The sequence below is a fragment of the Staurois parvus genome, unplaced genomic scaffold (genome assembly GCF_062004578.1).
Source record: "Staurois parvus isolate SC_StPar_1 unplaced genomic scaffold, SC_StPar_1.0 ptg000131l, whole genome shotgun sequence".
NCBI lineage: Eukaryota > Metazoa > Chordata > Amphibia > Anura > Ranidae > Staurois > Staurois parvus.
Genome location: NW_028317927.1, coordinates 7,620,456 through 7,642,116, shown reverse-complemented (window position 1 = coordinate 7,642,116; position 21,661 = coordinate 7,620,456). Strand labels below are relative to the sequence as shown.

Sequence of the window (21,661 nt, the reverse complement as noted above, 5' to 3'; positions counted from 1 at the left end):
AAGTAGAGTGGTGGCCATCTTGGAGAGGGCAAAATCTCGGCTGTGAGTTACGATTGGGACTCTCCTGGATTCCGGATGGCAGACAGGTCTTTTTATGCTATGTGCGATTAAAGATGTTTTAATGTAAGCAGGATAATTAAAAGCTTTTGATTTAAGTATGTGGCAGTATTACGCTATGATTTCTTCCTTGTATATGGATATCGGGCTGACGTATATGGTGGAAGCACTCCCAAGCTACTAGGGGGAAGGATCCATATAAAGCTAATCCAGAGGATATCCATACAAAGATTTATACCACCAGAGAAATTTTCTGTGGATTAAGATCATAAAACATATATTGCTTTGAACATTGGTAAGGGTATATATTCCTTACCCCAATAGAAGTGTGCACTGTGTTATGAGTTTGTAGCACAGCAGAGTGTTTCACATGCATGGTTTTGCACAGTATATCACATGTGTATGCGTTTTTGATATATACACTTGTTTTCACTTGGGTGAATAAGATTGAATTAATCTCACAGGTTAATGAGATTTTTATAAAGGATAATGCACTATGTGAATTTTCTTTTTTTGAGGTAATCAAAGGTTTACAAGCAGTGGAGAGTTTTCGTTCGTTTGTATGTTTTTTTCGTTTTTTACACTGGAAGTAACTTTTGGACTACACGTATTTTCTTTATTGGACTCTAATTTAAAATTGGACTTTATTTACAGATTTTGGATTTTTGGGATTATATAAGGAAAAGTATTTTATTGTTGATCACTGAGCATATTTGTATTTATAATTGTACACCTCTAAGGGTAGAGGTGAAGTGTGCTTATAAAATAGTTGGGAAAATTAGTGTTTTACACATATATAGAGTTCTAGAAATGTCTGTGAATTTATTAAAAAGAAAACAATGAAATATCACAGGTACGTATTTATTCAGACCCTTTACTCAGTACTTTGTTGAACCACCTTTGGCAGTAATTACAGCATTGAGTCTTTTTGGGTATGAGGCGACATGTTTTGCACACCTGGATTGGGGGATTTTCAGCCTCTTATTTGCAAATCCTCTCAAGCTTAGTCAGTTTGGATGGAGACCATTGGTGGGCAACCATTTACAGGTCTCACCAAAATTGTTCAAGAGGGTTCAAGTCAGGTCTCTAGCTGGGCCACTTTAGGACATTCACTAAGTTGTCCCTAAGCCAGTCCTGTGTTAGCTTGGCTGTGTGCTAAGGATCATTATGTTGGAAGGTGAACCTTTGGCCTAGTCTGAGGTCCTGAGCGCTGTGAAACAGGTTCTCATTGAATGTATCTCTATTCTTTGCTCCTTTCAGATTTCTCTCAATTCTGTCCCTGTTGCTGAAAACACCCCCCACAGCATGATGCTGTCACCACTATGTTTCACTGTTGGGCTGGTATTGGGCAGTTAAGTGGTGCCTGGTTTCCTCCAGATTTAATGTTTAAAACTTACAGTTCAGTCTTGGTTTCATCAGACCAGAGAATCTTATTGTTCACAGTTTGAGAGTCCTTTAGGTGCCTCTTTGCAAACTCCAAGCGGGCTTTCATGTGTTTTGCATTGAAGAGAGGCTTCCGTCTAGCCACTCTGCCATAAAGCCCAGATCAGTGTAGGGCTGCAGTGATGGTTGACCTTCTGCAACTTTGTCCCGTCTCCATCAGGTTCTTGGTCACCTCTCTTACTAAGGCCCTTCTCCCCCAATTGCTCAGTTTGGCCAGGCGACCAGCTCTTGGAAGAGTCCTGGTTATGCCAAACTTCTTCCTTTTGAGAATTATGGAGGCCACTGTGCTCTTGGGAACCTGCAATGCAGCAGAAATTTTTGCAGCCTTCCCCAGGTCTGTGCCTTGTAGTAATCCTGTCTCTGAGCTCTGCAGGTAGTTCCTTTTGACCTCCATGGCTTTTGCTCTGATATCGTATGCATTGTCAGCTGTGATGCCTTTTATTAAGAGGTGTGTGCCTTTCCAAGTTCAGGGATGTGTAATTCCTATCGCCTGACGCCCGGGACATGTAGTTCCGGGTGCCGGGCAGGTAGTTTGTTTTTTACCTTCAGCCCTGATGTGGGCAAGCAGCACGGCTCACCTGTCAGGTGGAAGCATTTGGGTGACAGCGCTGCCGCCAGATTTGCTTCCACACAGCCCACAGTGTCAGCCTCTCCCCTGAAGGGGGGGCCTTGAGGTTTCTTCAGGGGTGCCTTGGCAAAATGTCTTAATAATTGACTAAAACTTGTATACATCTAGCTGGTGGAATAAGCCTGCCTTTTAGTTACACAAAGCCACAGGTTTTCATTGTGCACCATTATGACCTTCTAGCCACCGGCATCCTGACAACCAATGACATCAGTTGATAAGGAGGATGTCAACTGTGTGCACAGCATCCTAGTTTGACCCTTCCCTGCCCCTCCATTAGTGCTGGGGTCACATTAGCTCAGTGATGGAGAATAACTGAGGGAGTAGAGAAACACTGGAATACTAGTCAGTACCAGTGTGTAAAAGTGTTTTTGCTGGGGAAGAATAAATCCCCTCTAATGTTGGGTGTCCTACATGTGTGGATTTTGCTGTTATATAAAACTATTAGAATAGTTTTTCACATTTTAGAATGGGGCGTTCTTTTAAAATTGTGGACAGTCTTCAGGCACCCCATTTTAGAATGGGGTGCCAAAAGACTGTCTATAGTTTTAAAGGATGCCTCGGGACTGTCCATAATTTTAAAGGGTGCCTCGGGATTGTCCACAATTTTAAAGGGTGCCTTGACTGAAAGAAGGTTGAAAAACACTGTTTTAGAGCCTGGATGTCTCAAAAAAGAGAACATGTCAACAAACAATCATCACATTTAGGGGACTTTTTGTCCCCTATGTGGTTTAAAAAAAAAAAATGAAGTAAAAATATTTTACACCCAAGCATATAACCCCCTCCCCCCCAAAATTTTCAAGGCCCCCTCACCCCCACATATGTAGAAACGCACAAACGTAAGAGCACACGCTGGGGCACCTACACATGACAACATCGATTGCAATACACATGTTACATATCGCCGCGCATGCCAGAATGAGAGCAATAATTCTAGCACCAGACCTCCTCTGTAACACTAAACTGATGACCTATAAGGGGCTTTAAAAGGATTACCTAAAGAAACTATAGGGTACGAACATTTGTTGCCATTTCATGAGTGCACGCAAATTTAAGGTTTGACATGTTGGATATCTATTTACTCAATGCAACCTCGTCTTTTATATTTTACAAAAAAAGTGATTAATTTATCGCTTTTTGTGCCCTAAAATTAACTTAAGTGTATTTGTTACTGGAATTTTGCGTTTCCTAGACCTTTGTGATATTCTTGTGTGACAAAAAATTGGAACTATGGGTATTTTATTCTCTAGGATCTCTGATTTTAGAAAATATATAATGTTGGGGGTTTTGTGTACTCTCAGGCCTTAAATGATTTTTTTAAACGTGTACAAATAACGCAAAAACAGCTCTGGCAGCGAAATGAATAAAGGATAAGCTCCCCTTTTCTGACGAGCAGCCAATCAGTGCTCATTACACTGCATGGTCTCCCCCCTCCCTACTAGTCCCCGGGTGCAGTGCTGGAGACAGGCAGGGAGGGGAGGAGGAGATAAACAGCGTAATGTTAAGAAAATTAAATGTTTAAGTTGCCATCAAGCCCCTTTTTGTTTTTAAAAGCCCCAGACATTACTTAAAGCAGATTTAAATATGGTTTTGGTTAAAATGTATGTTTTTTTTTTTTTTATCTGGACAAGTAGATTGTCATGAGGGACAAGTAGATTGGGGCACCGATTTAGTCCCTGGACAAGTAGTTTTTTCACATCCCTGAAGTCATGTACAATCAATTAAATTTACCACAGGTGGACTCTAATCAAGGTGTAGAAATATCTCAGCAATGATCAAGAGAAATGGGAGGCACCTGAGCTAAATTAAAAGTGTTGTTGCAAAGGGTCTGAATATCTATGCCAATGTGATATTTATGTTTTTTATTTTTAATAGATCCAAGGCTTTTCTAAAATTCTGTTTTCGCTTTGTCATCATGGGGTACTGATTGTAGATTAACCACTTGCCCGCAGCCCTATAGTAGAAGGGTACATGATTTGCATTTCCGGGTAGGGTGCGTGCACGCCGCCTTACCCACGCTGCCATTGGTGGCTAGAGAACGTCAATCGCTGGATCCCGGCCGGCGATTTCCCGGCGGCACTTGGTGATCATCGAGGAAAGCGGACAGGGGTGAGACCTGTGTGTAAAGAACTCTCCTGTCAGCAAGGACATTCTGCATTGTATTTCTCTGCACCTCAGAGTAAAACAAAGCAGCAAGAAATACAAAGCAGCATGTCTCTGTTGTAAAACAGCACACAATGTGAAACACACACAGTAAAACGCACACAGTTAACCCTTTGTTCGCCCCAGATGTTAACCGGTTCCTGCCCAGTGTCATTAATACAGTGTCAGTGCTTTCAGTTAGCACTGATCACTGTATTAGTGCCACTCTGGATGTCAGTGGCAGTTAGTCAGTTCCCTCCCAGTGTCAGAATGCCCGCTACAGTCCTGCTATAAGTCACTGATCGCCACCGTTGCTAGTATATATATATAAAAAAAAAAATTTCAGTATATATACCACCATTTGTAGATGCTATAACTTTCACGTAAACCAATTAATTTACACGTATTGGGATTTTTTTTTTAGCAAAGACATGTACACTGTTGCCTTATGATGAAATTTGATTTTTTTTTTTAAATTTTCATTGGATATGTTTTATAGCAAAAAGTAAAAAATATGAATGCAATATATATATATATATATATATATATATATATATATATATATATATATATATATATATATATATATATATATATATAGTGGTGCACTGAAGTTAAAATTCTGGAACCGAAAATTCAGGATGCACTTGGCCAAAAACCAATACTAAAATTGACGGTTTTTAAAAATGTGGGGTTTTTATTTATTTTTTTTTAAATATAATTGTATTCGACTTTTTTTTTTATGAATGTAAATTAATTTGAATTTCAACAATACAATCCAGTAATATAAAATAACTTTTATTGAGAGTAACAGAAAAATTGGACAGAAAATTAAATTAAGTAATATAAAATTTAAAAAAATTAAATATGCTGCACAATTTAAAAAAGGCAAAAAATAAAATGGTTATGTAGATTTTTCACTTTTATTAATTATTGTGCAATACAATAAATAGAACTACCCAACAGAATGGCAAAAGGCCTCTAATCTATCTTTTGTGAATGAATTTCGTAACAAATTTCCTTTTTTATTTGCAAAGTTACTGTGCAAAACAGTAATAAACATAACTAAAACAGAATGGCAGAAGGCCGTTGTTCTGTTTCATGTAAACATATTCATTGAAATGTATTGTGCAAAATAATAACAGAATTACCAACGACCACGACTATGCCCCATGGATCGGGGCAGCTTGTGAGTTAAACTCCTTCCAGGGACCGGGCACCTGTAGTCTGTGCCACAGTGTACTCCTGGCCAACAGTCCCCCTACTTCGGTGGAGAGGAGGATCTGTCATGGGAGCTATACCTGCATGCTCTGCTGGATTGGTAAGTAGTGGCCTCTGCCCTCCTTCCCAGGATGCGTGTGGGGCATGGGTTCTCCCTGGGGTGGTCAGTCCTGTGGGCTCCCCTGTCACCCTACCCTTCCCCCCCTTCCTCCGTGCGGCAACGTCCTGAGAAACCTGGCTGCGGGGATGTTGCCAGGCACAGTGGAGGCATGGGCTTAGGCCGGATACCTTATTATTGGCAAGACCCTGGTAGTGCGGGCTCCCTCCCAGTCTGCCTGTCCTCTCCTCCTGTGGTGCAGGCTGGGGTCTTTGTCCTACTCTGTGGGGAGGTGGCGGTGCAGGCTGGGGGGGCTTTGTCCTACTCTATGAGGAGGTGTCTGCTTTTGATTGTGGGCCTACCTGGACTTAGGGGGCACGGGCCATGCTGCCAGGTTGCTTGGATGGCCGGTGGCCATTTTCATGGAGGTTTTCGGCTGGCGGCCTATAGTATTAGGCGTGGACGCCATTTTCCCGGAGTTTTTGGCCCGCGGCCTCTAGTGTCTGACGCAGCGGCCATTTTATTGGTGTCAGAGTATCATGTGATGGAGGCTGGCTGGGGGAGGTCCTTAGCAACCATTTTTCCCATAGCCTACACAGGGACTTCCCACATGCACCTCGGGCGCTGCCAATACCACTGGGCATGCACCAAGGCATCCTCACTGCGCCTCCCCCCTGAAGGAGGAGGGGGCAGCATGACCTTCGTCTCCCCAGTAAGAAGATAGCAGGGCAGAACCATGCACCGACTAGCATGGGCAGCTGGTAGCTGCTACTTTCAGCACCTGTATCAGTTCCTGTTTTCATATCGGCCAAATGCCGATGGGTCTATTGTTAGGCGAACGTTTCGACTACCGAAATTTCAATACATCCCTAATAAATATATTTATTATTAATTTTATAAAAAGGCACATGCCGACAATAACCGTAATATATTTTGGTAGCTCCCAGCTTTGCCCCTGTTGGTAAGAGCGTTCATAATATAAATATATGAATGTGACCCAAGACCATTGGTGTATAGTAGTATATTCTGTTTAAAACTAAATTTAGCAATATGCCTAAACTGCCTATAATTGTAGTCCATTTTTTTTTTTTTTTTTTTAATGACATTACCTGATGAAAGCCCAGGGCTAAACCCCATGCCCCAGTAGGCAGCTGTAACATCAACACAGGGATCTTCAAGAAATGGTTCTATACACTTACTATCAGAGCAGCCTGGCATCTGCTTAATTATTTCAAGGGGCATGTCCCTTTATTAGCTACAGGATAGGCAGTTGTCGGTGTAATAAATGCTTGTACAATTATTCAGTCATTTTCTGTAAATTTTGTTTGATTTTGCACTGAATATTTGAAAAATGACGTGCAAGCAAAGTTGTGTGTATTTGACTCTGAGCACCATGTAACTTCAGCCTCTTACAGTAATGTTAAATAATGGCGTTAAATTGTAGCATGTATGAAATATGTACTCAGTCAATATCACAGGATTCAGATGTGCTTACCCCTTTTAACAACTTAAAAAATTGTAAGAAAAACTTTGCGTTTACAAAAGAGAGCTTTGACAACTTTTGAATTGAATCTTCACCTTCAAATTAAAGGTTCCTCCTTTCCTTCTCTACTCCGCTCTGCTTTCTGAATATCGGCTTTTTTTTTTTTTCTCTATCCCACCTCCTATACACATCGGCAAATTATGTGTATTGTGCCCACTGTGCCTCCTGGGTTATGTATGTCACATATCCCTGGAGAACCAGCAAACACAAATGCTCCTGCGCTTGGGGATGGACTCGATGCAGGCTGCAACCACATTAAGAATGTCCTGGAACATGCACACCTTGCTGCCCTCAAATGGACCGGGGGAATCCAAATATACTGAATGAGGAAAGAACAAACAGAGGGCGCACAGGCCTAGTGCATTACCATATCCCTGAAGACCTTAGTGTTTAATTCTCAGAGGAGAACGTAGGTGGGCCTAGCGACACATCACCGGGAGGCTCACCTACTGAATTTGGAAGAGCCAGCAGCTTCCCAATGACATCGCACACAAATGTGGTGGTGTGGAACCCCAGCGGCGTCTGCTGAGAAGAGGATCTCGGCAGGACAACACTAGATCCACTGGGTGGGTGAGTATGTGAACTGTGGAGAACCCACCACATGTACGCAGAGAGAAAGTGGGAAGGTGAAGATCTGCTTTAACTACACAACCTGAAACAATGCCGGTGTATTTGACTAAACCACCCCCATTGGTGTGCATTTTCCATCCCCAATCCAGCTGTGTGGGTAGCAAAGAGGCTTAGTGGTTAGCATTTTGCCTTTCTGCCTTTGTGTGGTTTCCTCCCACACTCCAGATATATCTCGTAAGGTTAACTGGCTCAGTTAAAGTGATTCTAAAGCCTGCCGTAGTGCCACATCTAAATGATGGCGCACACCAGCAGGCACTGAATTGAACCACATGGGAACCACTTTAACATTTTATGAATACCTTTTTTCCTTTACTGTCATGCGGGTCATGTGACCCCCCTCTCCCCTTTATTTTTGGCTGGGGTGGTGCTAACTTGGAGTGGGTCTTGCATTCTGTGACGTCTCACCTTTATCAGGCCCTCTTCCTCCCAGGTTGTGCAAAGCAGAGTGAAACTGTCATCTGATCTGCACACCAGCACCTTTGGGTGGGTCAGATTCTTAACTGACCATTCCAATCCACTTGCATAGCCAGTGGAGAGGGCCTGAAAAAACTGATGCAACATCACAAGGCATGTGACCCACTCCGGATTAGCCCTTCCCCCAACCTAGGATTTTCCTACAGTAAGCCGTGTATAGACACGGCTTACTTATTTTGAAGGAGGGGAGCATGCAGTATGGTGGTAACAGTCTGTGAACCTGTAGATCGTTGCCACAAATACTATTGGTGACTACAGGGTAAACCAGTAGTTTATTTATAAATAAAGAATTTTGAGTTAAAGGGAACAAGTGCATTATACTAATTATTAGAAAAGGTTTAATTCAAGTTTAGTGACTTTAAATAGATTGTAAAGGTTTACATTTTGTTTTTTTTAAATGGCCCTTGATAACGTTATTTAACGAAACGTGTTGGTTGACCCTTGATAACATAATTTCTGACAACACATCGGGTGGAGCTAGGGTGGACGTTCCCACGCATGCACGCACGCTTGCAGGCATTTTGGAAGTTGGCACATGTGGTTTTTTGCCAACCATAAACGCGGTTTGATGTTTTCATACATATGTGCACTACTTTGTTCTCAATAAAGGTTATTAAGGTTTTTTACACTATGGGAAGTTTTTGTCTTGTACACATGTTCAATACACCTTGGATGTCGTTAACTCGTGGAGTTTGGGAATGTTTACTTTTATTGATTTGGAGGCAGTGGAGGAAGTTGGAGTGATTGCCACTGGATCATTTACATTCTGTATTTGACCATTCTATAACATGATGGCCAAATGCTTCTGGTAAGCCTCCCTTGAGCACTGAGTGGGGTGATACGCACTGCATGATATTGTATTTGGACACATTTACGTATACGATCGCTCACAACTGTACCTAAGGACAATTTACACTGAGTGGGCTGCACTTGAATACACAAGAACATTTCTTGTGACTGAAGAATTTAAGGACAGTTCACCATGTTTTTATTACACTTGAATTTTATTATTTAATTTTATGTTTTACTCATGCACTTGGAGTTAGTATTAACGCTGTTAAGAGCGGTACTTTTATATCCACCTAAATACCAAACATGTCATACTTAAATGATCTGTACAACGGTTTTGCACAGAGCAGCCCCAATTCTCCTCTGTTCAGGTCCCCTGCTGGTGCGTTAGGCTCCTCCCTCCTGCTGAGTGCCCCCATTTTAAGCCACTTGTGTGGACTCGCTTCCGAGAGAACCTTTGCTCTTGTGCACATTACTGGCTCGGGCTCAGGTAAGTAAAAGGGGTAGGGGGTGCTGGTGGGGGAAGCTGCTGCAAGGTTTTTTGCCTTAAAGAACTGCACTGCATCCACAAACCAAAAATTCTATATAATTTATTATTAATATTCAAAACAAATTCCTCCATTCATCCATGTCTCCATGCTTTATTTTGCTGAGAAATCATTTTGAAAAACACCCCCCTGGCATCTCTGGCAGTGGCCATCTAGAGTAAGGGCAGATGATTCATGTGGCATTTACTCCCTGGAATCTATCTGTCCTTAGCCCAGGCATTGGATGAGTTGAGAACCCTCCCTCCCCTGCTGAAGACTCCTGGGATGTATGACATCATAAGTCTAGGCATGGAAACCAGGAAGTGAATGAAAGAATGCAAAAAAAAGAAGTAAATATGATAGTTTCCTATCTATTTACTAATACTAGCGGCATAAGGATTACAAATAATCCAATATTGATTGAGAGAGTGAAATTCTGTTTTAATGCAGGGAATGCATTGAGGTTAAAAACTTTCTGCCGTTAGCAGGTGAGGCAGCCATCTTAGGTGCACATAAAGTGGTTCTAAGTGCTTTACATCCCCAGGGAAACGAGCTCTATTGAAATACAAATTAAACTAAAATTGTGGCTCCTTCCCTATTTTGTGGTTATTATGTTTAAACCATTTCACTGTTCTCTAAATTAACTCTGATAAAATTTTGCTTTATTCAACCTTCAGGAATATAGAGCAGTGATCTCCATCCTGCGGCCCTTTGCTTGCCTCTGTCCGGTCCCAGAGGCATTATTCCAGCCACTGACACCAACAATGGGGCATAATTCCTTCCACTGACATCAACAATGGGGCATTATTTCCTTCCACTGACAACAAAAATGGTGCACTATAACTCCCATTAACACCAACGATTTCTCTCCCGAATACCAAAGATGGGGCATTGTTCACTCCCACGGGCACAGTCCAGCCCCCTAAAGTCTGAAGGACCGTAAGCTTATTATGGCATGGTAATTAATGTGTTCGGCTTTAAAGGGACGAGGTGGCAATCCTAGGTCACCCAGGGGCCCCTGACCAGTTTGTGAGCTCCCAGCTGAACTAGTAGCCATTCAAGGTGGATTTCCAGTTATTCCATTTGCCCATTACTGGTCCATTCTTGCTGGATTGGAGATATCCTGGAACCTATAGATATGCAGTCGGATGATCACCTGATGTGCTGACAAGTACCAGATGATCCCCTAAGTTGCCTTCAGGATACAGATGCCCAGGAGTGGTGTAATTTACTCAAATGCACATAATATTGCGCTTTCTGGTTAGTGCAATATATACTTGCTTTTTCCACCCACCGGAGTCACCGAATTCACCTATATGTGTTCTATTGGACGTTTCACCATTATTGGACGTTTTATATATGTGTGTCACTATTGCACCTTATGCGTCATATTAAGACACCACCTACACGAATATCCCTAGCGCTCCACAGCGCACGTTTTTTATGTCTATTAACTATTAATTGTTACTATTATATCTTTTTATTTATTGATCTATTAGCGCTGCATTTTACTATTATTATTATGGTATGTAACATTGGATCATTTTTCATCATAAATATGGACGTAACTCCTATATTTTGGAAATATGTCTAACAGTATTGTGTTGAATATGATATGTATTTTGAATGCTCAACAACATAAAGAAACACATTCTAAAAACATGCAAAAATATTATTGTTTCAAATCTATTTTGTTACAGGTACTTGTTTAGCACTGTCAGTTTACACCGTGCTTTACATATATATATTGTAGATCGAATTCTGTGCAACCACAGTGGGCATACATGGATCTAAATTCATCAGGTCCCTGCTGAGCCAGCTTAATTTTGATCCATGTATGGCCAGCTTACGTTGCTTCTATCTCGACAATCCAACTCCTTCAAGATTTACCAGCACACATGGAAGGCCTTCTTTGCATGTTGCCAGGACCAAAGCCTTAATCCTGGGAATATGCTCACTGGTATTCTGACCTGGACCTTTCTCCAGTCTAGTCTTGAGCAGTGCCTGGCCCTAAATACACTAAGGGACATGTTTCTGCCTTATCCATCCTCTTACAGAAACCTCATGCCTAGAAGTCTCTCATCAGGACATATCGGTTAGTTGCTCTTATTCCCCCAATTTAATCTTCTGTGTTAACATAGGGTCTCAACCTGGTGCTCTCTGCTCTTCAGAGACCCTCCTTTAAACCAATTTAAAGGAATTTCTTTTGCAAGACCACACCTATAAGATAGCCTTCTTGGCTGACATCACGTCTGTTAGGTGTGCGTTAGCAAGTTTTTGTGAAGTGCTTTTTCTTGTTTTGCACAAGGACAAGATGGTTTTGAGACCAAAACCTTTTTCTTTTGCTTCAATGAGGACTATGTCCTCCTTTCCCTCTGTCTTGCCCCGAAACATGACAAAGAAATTGCCCTACATTGCCTGGATGTAGTCCCAAGATTGAGTTCCTCTTTCTTTTGCCTGTGGACATTTGTAAAGGACACCCTGCCTTCCAGCCCACAATTGCCAGGTGGATCAGACATCTCATTTCCAGGGCTTTATTGAAAAGGTTCCTCCCTTTTCCTATCAGAACCCATTACACCAGAGCGGTCTGTCTCCTAGGCATTTCAGAATAAATATTACCAGGTGGATGTTCATGCCTCATTTGAGGTAAGTTTTGGCCGCATGATGCTTAAGCTGTTACTATGCAATTAAGATAATAGGAATTTTGATTCACTCCTAAGTTCCTTATCTTGGAGTACAGGATTACAGGCTCCTCAACTCTGTGGCTTGATCATTCCTTGTTGCTTGATAAAAAAAAAAAAGCTGGAGCCTCCTGGAGTTGGTGGGGTTATATGGGTACACTCTAGGGGTGTAACCCCCCCCCCGTGTGTCTAATCACTTAATGGTAGCAGCATATACATCATTATGGAACACTAGTCCAGTCAAAATGTATATTTTCCTCTTTAAGTGTCCCCTTACTTTTCCCTTACATGTGTGATGTCTTCCATATTGTCACTTGTTTCTATAATGCTGCTAAGTGGCTAGGTTTAGCTTTGTGTGAACAACCCTCAAGAGAAATAGAGTGCTTGCACTTGGAAATAGTTCTGGCCCTGTATCAAGGGTTATCTAATCTTACCTTTTCACTATGGAGGGATGTCAGCTCTTGCTGATTAGTTACATAACAAGTAAGTAAACTCCATTTACCCCTTATCTAGAATGACACACAGAAAGGGGCCCCTTCCTGTTAATCTCAAAGTATGCTAATGTCCAATTTTTGCTAAAAAAGGCTTCTTTTTAGTATGCAAAGTTGAAAGTGGAAAAATGTGAAATGGCCTTCTTTGCGGATGAATACACCAAACTGAACATACTAACCTCTTCTAGATCATATTGACTGAGTCCACATCAAACAATTCCTGTTTTTGGTAGATGTTCTCTCAGGAAATTGTGTTCGACTTCCTGGGGCCACACAGATCCTGTGGCAATTATTTAAAATTGGTCTTTCCCATTCTCTGACACTGTTATTGTGGGATTATGCCATAAGTAAAGTATCATTTTTTATTTTAGTTTGGACTTTGGACTCATTTATTATTTGGAGAATTTGGGGTTTCCATTCGTAGTGACCTTATTACCTACTTGTCGCCTGCCCACAGTACTTTTATTGTGAGTGGCAACAGCTACAGGCTCAGTGATGTACCGTTATATCGCTGAGCACATGCACACTGGCATGGCCGGCGCAATCCCGCGGATCATGGCACTCTGTACCCAGCCGCTGTGAACGCCTGGGGGTATCTTGTGATCAATGTGACCAATCATAGCGATCACATGATTACAATGTAAGCAAAACAGTCGTGAATGGTTTCCATTCATGACTGCTTGCTTACTGTTGTGCAGCTGTGATCGGCCCACAGCTATCACATGGTACCTGGCACCCTGTAAAATGTGATTAACTAGCTAATCACAGCATGTCAACAGTAGCAAGCTGTCATGAATGGAAAGCCATTCATGAGTTACGAGGTGGTATCAAAAAGTTTAGACTAGTTTTGTAACATGCCAACAGATGTCAGCACATGGCTGCACGCACAATCACAGGGAGCACCAACCTTCATAAGTCAGTTTGCCAAAAGACATCGTCCTGTGTACATTGGGAGCTGTGTAACTGGTGCTATTCTGACTACGTGCGTTACCACATCTGCTATTTCATCATGGACCGCAAATCAGAAGAAAGGGTAAACGTGAAATTCTGCATGAAACTTGGTAAATCACTGGATTTCTGAAATGTTGGCAAAACAGCGATCTTTGAGCTGGATCTTCATCTTCAGCAAGAGGGCATTTTCAGAGGTTGAGATTGTTGAAGGTCTTCCTGATCTCTTGATGTCTTCCAAAGTTCTTCCAATGTTCTTTCACTATTGAAGCATGAGTGCCACTAAAAACACCTTGAACGACTCTGTGACATGGTTTGAAAAATTTATAGCGATGCTGAAAACATCTCTGTGGCAGATTTGCCCAGTTTCACGTAGAATTTCAGGTTTGATCTTTGTTCTAACTTTCTGGCCATAATGAAATGGCAAAAGTGGTAATGCACATGGTCAGAGAGGTCGTCCGTACATTGGGATTGATCAATTTTCAAATATATATTCCATAATTTGTAGACTCTATAGAATTTAGTCTGTGCAAATGTTATAAACTGATATGAGTTTTTTTTTTTTTATACCAAAGAAATGTCTCGGAATACATTTTGGCCTAAACATATGTAAAAAGATTTGTTTGCAGAATTTTATAACCGATTCGAAGGAAAGTGTGCGTGTGTGTGTGTGTTTTTGTTTTGTTTTTTCTGCAAAATTTTATGTATTTTTTTAGTTTTTATATTGCTAAAAAGAAAAATCCAAGTAGTGTTAAAATATCATCAAAAGAAAGCTCTACTTGTTTGAAAACAAAAATTTTATATAAATTTCATTTGCGTACTTTGTTCCATGACTGCACAATTGCCAGTTAAAGTAGCACAGTGCTGAAAATAAAATTGTTGCAGGAAATATTTGCACTGCAGCACCTCAGGTGCAGCTTCTGTTCAGCAAGGTAAAGCTTGAGCAGCACAGCAGTGACATCATCAAATCTTGCTCCAATTCTCAGGAGACTGGCAGGCAGCAAAGCCTTAGATATCACACTGATTATATCCTGTACAGCTGTGAGCTTTTAAGCACAGAAAGTACATTTTTCTATTTTTGTAAGGAACAGGAAGACAAATGGTACAGTTTTTATGGTATTGCTTAGGCACAAATACTGTCTCAAGGTGGTATCATAAAAATTGTACCTTTTTTTGTTTTGTTTTGTTTTTTTTGTCCTAAATTACCTCAAAAAAAAAAAAAGCAGGGCACTTGCTTAATAGCTGTGTATCTTCAGATGTCCCTTGCAAAATAGCAATCTTAACTGTTTGGGTTTAGGTCCACCAGGGGTTGGTCAGTACAGTCTCAGGTAGCAGATACATCTGCGTTTAATAGGTCTCAGCCTGGGTTCACATATGTGCGGGCTGGTTTTGCAGTATGATTTCAGCACTATCCGGAGCGACTTTATTCAGCGGTTCAGGTGCGATTCCAATGCGATTTCTTAAAGTGTGTGACATAGGAAATCGCACCTAAACCAGGCTGAAGAACGCACCAGACTCTTTTTGAAATGGTGCTGCTGCTGGCCCTGAACTCTCACCATAGAAAGGGGTGCAGGTTCACATGTCATGCGAATCTGATGTAGGTGAAAATGCATCCAGTTTGCATATACACTATATTGCAAAAGTAATGGGACACCCCTCCAAATCATTGGATTCAGGTGTTCTAATTACCTCCATGGCAACAGGTGTATAAAATCAAGCATCTATGCAAGCAGACTGCTTCTACAAACATTTGTGAAAGCCTGAGTTGCTCTCAGGAGCTCAGTGAATTCAAGCGTGGTACTGTGATAGGCTGCCACCTGTGCAATATGCCATCCGTGAAATTTCCTTGCTATTAAATATTCCATGGTCAACTGTTGATGGTATTATAACAAAGTGGAAGCAACTGGGAACAACAGCAACTCCGCCACAAAGTGGTAGGCCACGTAAAATGAAAGAGTGGGGTCAGCACATGCTGAAGCACACAGTGCACAGAAGTTGCCAACTGTCTGCAGAGTCAATAGCTAAAGACCTCCAAACTTTGTGTGGCCTTCAGATTAGCACAACAACCATGCGTAGAGAGCTTCATGGAATGGGTTTCCATGGCCAAGCAGCTGCATCCAAGCCTTGCATCACCAAGTGCAATGCAAAGCGTTGGAGGCAGTGTTGTAAAGCACGCCGTCATTGGACTCTAGAGTGGTGAAGCTGTGTTCTCTGGAGTGACCAATCAAAAAGCTTCTCTGTCTGGCAATCCAGTGGATGTTCTGGGTTTGGCGGTTGTCAGGAGAACGGTACTTGTCTAACTGCATTGTGTAAAGTTTGGTGAAGGGGGGATTATGATGTGGGGTTGTCCTTCAGGAGTTGGGCTTTGGCCCCTTAGTTCCAGTGAAGGAAACTCTCTTACGGTGTCAGCATAGCAAGACATTTTGGACAATTTCATGCTCCCAACTTTGTGGGAACAGTTTGGGGATGGCCCCTTAATGTTCCAACATGACTGCGTACCAGTTAAGCAAGGTCCATAAAGACATAGATGAGAGAGTTTGGGGTGGAGGAACTTGACTGGCCTGCACAGAATCCTGACCTCAACCCGACAGAACACCCTTGGGATGAATTACAGTGGAGACTGCGAGCCAGGCCTTCTCATCCGACATCAGTGCCTGACCTCACAAATGTGCTTCTAGAAGAATGGACAAACATTCCCATAGACACACTCCTAAACCTTGTGGACAGCCTTCCCAGAAGAGTTGAAGTTGTTCTAGCTGTAAAGGGTGTGCCAACTGAATATTAAACCCTATGGACTAAGACTGGGATGCTATTCATGTACGTGTAAAGGCTGAGGTCCAAGTACTTTTGGCAATATAGTGTATGTGAACCGGATGTCAATCAAAGCCAGACCTGACAATTGCTGAAGCAGCAGATGGCTTGCATACAGGGAGAGCTAACTCCTACCAGCAGGTAAACATTTTAAGGGATCTAAATCTCTTGGACAAAGGGGAGCCAGGTAAGGTGTTTTGTCCACTTTACACTACTACACAAAAGGTATGATTGTTTCCAGACAATCATATCCTCAGATCTTTCATTCACTGGGCAATTCTCTTGCACTGTTTAATGTTGAGCAGTTTGTCCCTTGTAGGCATCACTGCTTTTCTTGTCTGCCAGATGATTATTAGGATTGTAAGTGGCAGTCTTACATAGTTTTCTGATGGGATATTTTGTGCCCTGGCATCTGGGGATTGTCATGTGATACTTCCAAATATTTGAGCATCATTCAGCAAACGTTGGTTGCTATCTTTTGTGTTTTTAGTATTCTTTGGTGTTCTATTATACATGGTAGTTGCATCTGGTATCCTGGTGGGGAGGAGGTACTTGGCATGTCTGTTTTACCTTGGATGAGCTAGTACAGTTTTAACCATTAGTCGCCCGGCCAATAGCCATTTGGCAGCCGGAAAAATGCTTTAGATTTCCGGGTGGACGCCATATGGCGTACTCCCGGGCATGCGCAGTTTGCGCGCTTGCAGAGCCGCGCAGCGGCGCGATCTGTCACCGGCCGTGTACCTCGGACACGGCCAATGACATCTGAGTACCGGCCCCCCGTTGCCAGTACCATGTGACCTGCTGTGACCAATCACAGCAGGTCACATGACAGTTGTATACAATGGATGGCTTCATTCATGCCATCCATTGTATACTAGTGTCTACCTGTGAATGATCACAGCGATCACATGCACATGTCATGTGATTAGCTGTGGCCAAATCACAGCTAAGCACAACAAAAAAAACAAAAAAACCCTGAATAAATGGATGTCATTCAGGTAAATGGTTGCTTATAGCAAAGTAATTCTTTGCTATAAGCAAATTGTGTAAAAAAAACAAAAACAAAAAAAAAATTGATCACTTCCCCAAAGTAGTACAGTGTTGTATAACATTGTACTACTTTGGACATAGTGAAATATGAAAAAAAAAATCTTTACAAAAATGTAATAAAAAATTTTAAATAAAAAAAATTAAAAAAAATATTATTTTTTTTTTCATACTGTCACCAGTCAGTGTCCCTGATCACCGCCATGCCAGTTATATGATGATGCTGTACTGCACTGGTGAGAGTATGTTAAAAAAAATAGTGAAAATAATTTTTTTAATTTTTTCATTTTCCGAAAAATTATGAAAAAAAAATACTTTAAAAAACTTGCCATTCCTCTTATGAAATACGTCAGACTGTCTACTTTGCAAAAAGGGGTCATTTTATTTATTATTATACAGGATTTATACAGCGCCAACAGTTTGCTCAGCGCTTTACAATATAACAGGAGACAATACAGCAACAATACAGTTCAGTACAAGAGGGAAAGGAGGGCCCTGCTCCTTGGAACTTACAATCTAAGAACAATCAACTCAAAATTTACAAATAAACATTTCTGACAAAAAAAAAAAATAATTATTTGACCAATATAGCCACCTTTTTTTTCAATAAGTCATAAGCTTTCCATTCATGGAGTCTGTCACTTACTTGATCTGTTGCCGATCAACTTTTTGTGCAGCAACAACCACAGCCTCCCAGACCCTGTTCAGAGAGGTGTACTGTTTTCCTTCACCGTAAATCTCCAGTTTAAGGAGAGCCCACAAGTTTTCAGTAGAGTTTAGGTCAGGTGAGGAAGGGAAACCTTGAAATTTATCTTTACCTTTACTGGCTAGCCACGCAGTGGAATATTTCGATACATGCAATGGAACATTGTCCTGCAGAAATATCATGGTCTTTTTGAAAGATGCAGACTTCTTCTTGTACCACTACATGAAGAAATTGTCTTGCTGGAATCTGAATCAAAGTGGAGCTCTGTGATCCAGCCATGGGCCCGTCAAGAGTCACTCTCATCTCATCAGTCCATAAACCTCCAGGTAGGTTGCAGTTCTAGAATATGACAGCACTGGAGGAGCTTCACGTTTGATTCTTTTCAAATCTTTGGCAGTTAATTTGCGGCTTTTCTTTTTTTTTTTTCGTTAAGACTTTTCTTGGGAACCTTGTTTGAATATTGGCAACAAAATGTTTGGTTCTGTGATCACCCCAATATCTTAGCAATTTCAAGAGTGCTGCGTCCCTCTGAAAGACGTTTTACAATTTTTGACTTTTCAGAGTCCGTTAAATCTCTTTTTTAGCCCATTTTGGCTGAGGAAAAGAAGCTACCTAATAATTAGGCACTCCTTGATTTACGGTGTTGATCTCCTTAGGCCACACCCTCCCTCATTACACAACTACATATCACCTGATATGCATTCAAGTTTATACAGCTTAGAGTTGGACAATATGCATAAAAATGATGACTTGGTCAAAATACTCGCTTGCCTAATAACAGTGTACATGTACTGTAAAAACGCTAATAAAATGCTAACGCTACTCCAAGCAGGCACATTAATGCTATTTATCAGCGTTTTTCAGCCAGCTTTTTTTTTTCTTTTTGTGCAGAGGTTTTTTTTTTTTTTTTTTTGAGCTTTTGAAATGTCAAGTGTGCATAAAGCCTATAGGTTGATTTTCTTGCACTAGATTGTTGCACTCAAAATTGTACTGGCTTTTTACCTATTTACACTCCTTTCACACAGAAGTTCTGATCGGGACCGCCTGCCCATGTTTCAGACGGACCTGATCACAATCTCTATTCTCCTCTATGGAGCAGTGGGTGTAAATGGACACGTTTCTGTTATCTAACAAAAGATTTCCCAGCAACACTTGCCTGCAAAACAACCAATTTGGCCCTGCCTAACAGTTTGTGTTAAAAACAGAGGGTTGTGCTTGCACACATTTGCAAATACAGGCGTAAGCCACAGTCCCACATCAATAATAACATATGTAAAATACAATTAATATGGCAAAGCTTTTTGTGTCATGAGTAAAATGGTGTGAAGGGTTATAACCTCTGTTCAACTTTATTTTATATTTTGAAGTTTCTGTTCACTTCCTTTATATGCTAGTAGAACTGAAAAAGGGAGAAATTTCTCCAGCGGTGACACAGTAATAGAAACACTTTTACTAGTACAGTGGGGAAGGGTTAGAGACCCTCTCCTGTTACCTTTTGCTCTCTGTATCCACATTCGGCAGGTTCCCTTATTTTCTGTTGCGTTGCAGGAAAGAAAGTGGGTAGGACAGCAATAAACACCTGGCAGGGGTGCAAACATACTGCTCAAAACAAAAAAGTAAACTGGACTTGCTGTCTGCTCTTTTTCTGTAGTGTCCCTTTCACATGATGGCGGTAGGAGCAGACATACTTGGGTAACTGGGAACTGTGTCCCGAAGTTTACTGCCAATATGACTAATAAAAATCTAACCAGTAAAGGAAGATTACATTTTTAAAAAGTTTGTGCATTTTTATTAAAGTGAGGTTATGTTAAAATAAGAATTGTGACTGAGACCAACGTTCTACACCTACAATATGCATTAATCTGTTCAAACTGGTACAGTATACCCAGCATATAATCCTTTAATTTGACGTGCGTGTGTATTGGTATGTGGGTGATTTATTTTTCCCTTTATTTGTATGTGTTCAGGTGAATCCATTAGCCTGACTACTGTTTTCCAGCACACGTCAGAATTGTGCATAATGCAGCACATTACTGCTGTACTGTACACAAGTTACAAAGGATGAATAAATATTAACATGTAGACTGTCATCTATAGTGGTTTGTTTAATGTGCTCTTCAGTCACAACCTGCAATTTCTGCTTTCTGCTTGGGGACTTTTATTTAATATGCTTGCATTCCCTTCAGATTATTACTATTGAGTGGCACTTGAAACAACTGTTTTGGTTTACAGTATGTGACATGAAACCCCTTTCCTGATTTCTTATTCTGAAATATACAGAGTGGATCATGAATTTATTATTTCATTCACCGCTGCAATGGTGGCAGGGCAGTTGGACCTCAACACTGAAAAGGAGAATAATTGTAGGAGAGCTTTGGAATGATAGCTCACCATATGTATGGAAAGGATAATAAAGCTTGTGCTGTTTACAGCTGATTCATTGAAAATTAGAACTGGTAGTATTATGAAGACTATTCATGTCTTTATACTAGACCCCCTCTTGATTCTGATTTTTAATCTGATCTTTTCAGCCACGTGATGTCCTGTAAAGTATGTGTAGTTAATTTATCATGGGATTCAGAACTTCTGATTTGGTAATGTGACAATGAGACATTAGTGTTCCAGTTGTAGTAAATCCCCTCCTCCCCTTCACTTTGTAGCACTAAAAGAAGAAAATGCACCTTTTCTAAACTTGCACTGCACTATATTGCTTTGATGTGAACAAACGCTATAGAGAATGTGATTTTCCATTGTTGTGCATTGTAGTCTGACAGCAGATGCACAACAAATCGCACTAGTGTGAGCAGGGATCTAAGCTAAGAGCACTTTCAATAAAAATACACTATTTAACTTCCCTGACTTGCACTTTACTAGACCCCCCCACTGCAGCCTTTTTGTTTGCTTCAGGAGGTCAGACACAACCTGTCCTCAGCAATGGCTGTGTTTACATCCTCCAGTCCTCATAGACTTGTATAGGACCAATACTGGAGACACGTCAGAGATGACCCTATACAAATGTAAGAGGACATACTGCACTGGCCTGGTGGTCAAACAATGCCATAGCTAGCCCACTGAAAAAAAGCATGATGTAAATCATGTGCATGAGTTCATTCACCCCTGGTACACAGTCACCTTGCTGAGAATGTATCACATGAATGCACAGCTCAATATGCATTGTAGTAGACACATAGCATGTCTCTTCTGTCATAAATAGCCTGCCTGCTTGAAACTTGTTTTGTACCTTTTTTAGTTCCACTTTAACTACAATAAAGAGAAATCTGGTTGCCAAGCATTACTGCACTTTATCTTTGTATGTCATTGAGAGAGCCATGTGCCTCACAGGTAAAGCGCTATGTAAATACAAGTAGAAGATTGCTTGTTTATCCAGAGCCACAAACTGCCTTTAAGCTTTCCTTATTCGTGTTTGCA

At 41.1% G+C, this 21,661-nt stretch overlaps 1 protein-coding gene across 1 annotated transcript in view; it reads left to right on the top strand.

Moving 5' to 3' along the window:
* PFN2 (profilin 2) overlaps positions 1-21,661 on the top strand; it is a 66,580-nt gene that overhangs the window by 32,607 nt on the left and 12,312 nt on the right. The gene's annotated exons all lie outside the window — the stretch shown is intronic.